Raw genomic sequence first — 4,727 nt, forward strand, 5'->3', positions numbered from 1 at the left:
GACAATTCCTTATCCTAAATTTCCCATTCCAATTGTGAAGACACAAGCTATATATGTAATCGCCTAGAATTCACATTCATGTCATAACTATTTCTTACCCGGTGCCTATAACTGTCTCAATTATCTGGAATGGTTTAACACCACAGTCAAAAGTAAGCTAGAGTTGGCAATAACAATAAAACTAAAAAGGGTCCTGGCTACTTTATGACTCTGTGGAACCATTATGTTCCTCAGTATTCAAGTGAGGCAGATAGCAAGAGGGCATTAAAATTTTAGCATCCTCAAACAATAGTATGGTTATTGCTTATGAATTATACCAAAGGAGCACAACTAATTCATTTAATCGTTAGCATTATGTATGTCAGCAACAGATCGGAGGAAGGCGATGGGCCACATAAAATTCTTTATAGGAACAACTGACACCATCTATTACCAGTTACGCAGCATCCCTAAGACAAATGAAAATAAACATAAGACACTGAGAAAGTCCTTGATTCATCACCCTTTCATTTTGAATGTGGATTACAATTTGCGCCTCACAACAATCATTTTCACAGGGATTATTTTTTCATCTTCAAAAACGAAACAAAACAAAACAAAAAACAAAGCAAAACAAAAAACGAGAGACACTTCAAGCTTTTTGTTGTTGTTGTTGTTGTTTCTTAGCTCTCTTCTCCCAATGACAGTAAGGGGGACAAGAAGTGAAGGGCAAGAGAGAGAGAAATGTCTGGATCTTTGTCAGGTGTAGCTATCGTAAGGAGGAATTTACGGATCAAAAGGTAAACATACTTTGAATTCAAAAAAATGCTGTCACATTGTTTTCCAGAAGCACTTCTGAAGTTTGTATTCCTATCTTCATGTCCTCTTGAACATACTACCCCCAGAAAGGTGATTATTTTAATTTTTTTCATTTATTTTAAATCTCCCATCTAATGGGTTGAAAATGGTATCTGATAGCTGTTTTAATTTGTATATCCTTGATTTCTAGTGCATTTTTCATTATGTCAAGTGTCTGTCATTTATATTTCTATAAATTATCTGCTCCTATCTTTAGCAATTATTTTAGTAAGTTGTTTTTTTTTCCATTAATGTAACAGCTATTTATATATTCTGGGTATCAGTCAATAAAAACCCACTAAGCTGACCAGATGTTGGGATGATCAGACAAGGATGTTAAACCCTTGATAGTGAACATGTTGAAGGACGTAAGTAAAAAATGGTTATGATGGGTAAACAAATGGGAAATCTCAAACCAAATGGAAATTATTAAGAAGCAAATTAATAGAACTATTAAATACAATATCTGAAATCATTTGGTTGGATTAACAGCAGGTGGTCACAACAGGAAAAAAAAGACAGTGAATTTAAAGAAAGAACAGTAGAAACTGTACAGTCTAAAAGCAGAAATAAGAATGAATAAGCACATATATATTATATCTATGTCTCTACCTATATCTATATGTAACTTTAATCTAAGGCTACCCAATCAACTTTTGTTTGAGCAGTGTGTGTTCTAACCCCAATCACCTGCTCAAGACTTGCCCTCTGGTATCTGCTCTCTTGATCCAATACTATCAATTTCTAATTCATTGCTTGAATAGTATAAGCAACATAGCAGAATTTCTTAGAAGTTTGTTTATATTCAAGATCCTATTTACCCATGCTCTATTCAACTCACTCCAATCTGGTTTTCATGTCCTCTGCTAATTTTTTTTCTCTCATCCCTTTATTCCATCCTAGCCCTGCTACCTACTCTACTCCCACGTCTTTCTTATCACAGTAAATTGATCCATTTTTCTGCCAATTGCTTAAACAGGAAACATAAAAATCACCCTCAATCACTCCATTTCCGTCTCCCCTATCATCCAACCCATTGAAATGTTCTAAAGGTTTTAAACCTAAATATATGTTGATTCTGTTCTCTTCTCTCTACCATCGCTGCTACTGCTATAGTCAAAATTATCATCATCTCCTCATGGAAGACATCAGTGATCTCCTAATTGGTTTTCTTCTTGCAGTCCTACCACCTACAATTTCTTATCCTCCAGAATGATCTTTAATAAACAAAATTTGTGTCTTGTTACTTTTATGATTAAAACTCTCCATTGGCTTTTTTTAAACACTTAGAATCAAATCTAAACATCTTACCGTGCTTACAAAGCCGCATGTGATCTAGTCCTGACTACACCCCTGAGTTCAGTTCTAAGTGTTCTCCAACCTCCCATGATGACCCTGACACCCTTGCTTCCTTTCTGTTTCTTGAACACTCCAAGGTAATTCCTGCATCAGGGACATTGGGATGTTTTTTTCCTATGCCTGAGGGTCTTTTGCCCTGGCTTATCAAATGGCTACCTTTCTCAGTATTCAAATATCAACTCAAATGTCACCTCTACACAGATGCTTTCTTTGTATAAAGCAACACATACAAACACATATACACACATACCATGCACGCCTATTTCCTTCTTAAAATTTAGTGTGTTTTGAAGTGATTGTTTATGTATGTATTGTCTCGTCACTTGCACATGTATGATTGATGAGAACAGCAGTGCTGTCTGACCTGTTTACGGTTGTATTCATATTACTAAGAATGATCTTAAGTACAGAGTAGGCACTCGATACGTTTATAAAACGAATAAACAAACGAGAGGAAAAATGCAATATTAAGCTAAGCTAGCTTCAACTTGCCTTCTGCTTTCATTAGCTTATAAACAGAAATGGGAGATGGAAGTATAGTAGTTAATATACATGAGTTAAATTCTGAGAAATGTAGGGTATTAGTGTAGTTCAGTTACAGGGATGTCGCTGCTCACTTTACTGAGCATAAAGAAATATCTATTATTTCTAAATTTAGGTTACCCTCTGAGAACTGGGTAGGATACAGTTAAAATCAGAACAGATCAATTTTGATGGAAGAAGAATGAGACAGTCACAAAAATATGAAGAAAAACAGTTGCCTCTGAGAAAGGAAGCCAGTGTCTTGCTAAACGACCTTGAGAAAGTCTTTCAATTTTTTTTTCCTTCTGTAAACGGATTGTATTAAGTCTTATTTATAAAGTCCTTTGTAGAATTCACTTTCTATGCTCTACCACTGAGTGCACCAGGGGGAAATTCAGGGAGAAACCATGTGGCCACAGGACATCTGAATGTGGAAAGATATCCAAAGTGAAACATAGGGATAGGCAGTATCTACATCTGTATCTCTATGTACTTGTATCTGTATTTATTTCTGTATCTATAGCTTTAGTTATTTATTGGAGATAACGGCACATCAAATAAGAATTCTCGACTTGGTTGTTTGTTATCTATGTATCCTTCAGCAAGTCATTTCCTTTCTCTTGGTCTTAGTTACTTCATTTCTAAAGTTTGGATATTAATAATAATGCCCATCTTAGTCGCTCTGTTAAGTGAACTTTTTGCAAAAGTCTCTATAAACTCTAAACCCACCTGCAAATGCTATCTTTTGCTGTTGCACGATTTTACAGAGATGAGAGAAGCATGTTTTTGTTTAGATAAAACTCAGAGGGTGATTACATTGTCTCGGTTTCAGTTTTATTAGTATTGGTGTTATTGTTGTTGATGTTATAGTTGTGGTTTTTATTTATTTAACTAACAGTATTGAGTGCTTATCATGTACCAAGCACTGAGCGAAACACTTCATAAACTCTTCCAAGGCCCATCAATCTCTTTAAGTAAATGCTAATGGAATTTCAGTTTTACAGATGAGGAAACGGAAGTCCAGAGTAACCAAGTAACTGTCCCAATGCAATGAGCATCTGGTAACTAGTGGCACCAGAGGATAAACCATGCCCTTGGACAGCACACTTCACCGTCTCACCAGCAGAGGGTTAAGAAGGGTCAACTTGGAAAAAGTCAATTTTCATTCCTTAGAGCTGCCTCTTTCTCTCAGAATAGGTGTACTAGATCTATGATAGCTGTCTTGGCCTGCCATGACTAGGAACATAATGAACACAGGATATCTAATATTCTTAATTCCCACAAACTTCATACATCCCATAAACTGACCCTTTCTTACTGACTTACCATTTCATCACCACCCATAACTCTGTAGACACAGCAGCAAACACATTTGCCCAGCGTATTACCGGTACCCATACTCTGTCCCTCTGTACTATTTCTGGGCGTGGAAAGAAGGAGCTTGGACAAGAACATGTACGTTATTGGTAATGATAATGATACGATGCTACTGTAACGATCTGAGCTCTGCAGATCATGTCTGGGGTATTCCAGCTGCTGTTTTCACTTTTTCCTTCTTTGGCCTTATTCAAATCAGCTTAGATGTCTGTTTCTTTGTCTTAAAACACTTTCTTGCCTCTCCTGCTCAGCACTTCTCTTCCTTTTCTTCTAAACCAAATGCACTAACCACATTAAGAAGTCCTTGGTACCCGAACTCCCATTTTATTGGTATCAACATTCGGGGTTTAACACACTTGAAAAGTATCCGTGTTACCACCTCAACATATTAAACTTAACGTAGCTTGAAAGCCAAGTTTTCTGGTTTAACCACATGATTGTTGTTACTTTTTTAAATGCATCACATAATGGAAGCAAAAGCCAGTATGAAACCAACTTGACAAGGTATGTTGTAAAATTTTGATCCACATAAAATGACAACTAGAATATGTGAATCCGGACAAATTTGTCTAGGCTCGTAAACGTTTGCTATGGAGAGATGCTCACTTCTTAGTGAGATAGTCGAGCCTGTT

Source organism: Tursiops truncatus, chromosome 17, assembly GCF_011762595.2.
Source record: "Tursiops truncatus isolate mTurTru1 chromosome 17, mTurTru1.mat.Y, whole genome shotgun sequence".
NCBI lineage: Eukaryota > Metazoa > Chordata > Mammalia > Artiodactyla > Delphinidae > Tursiops > Tursiops truncatus.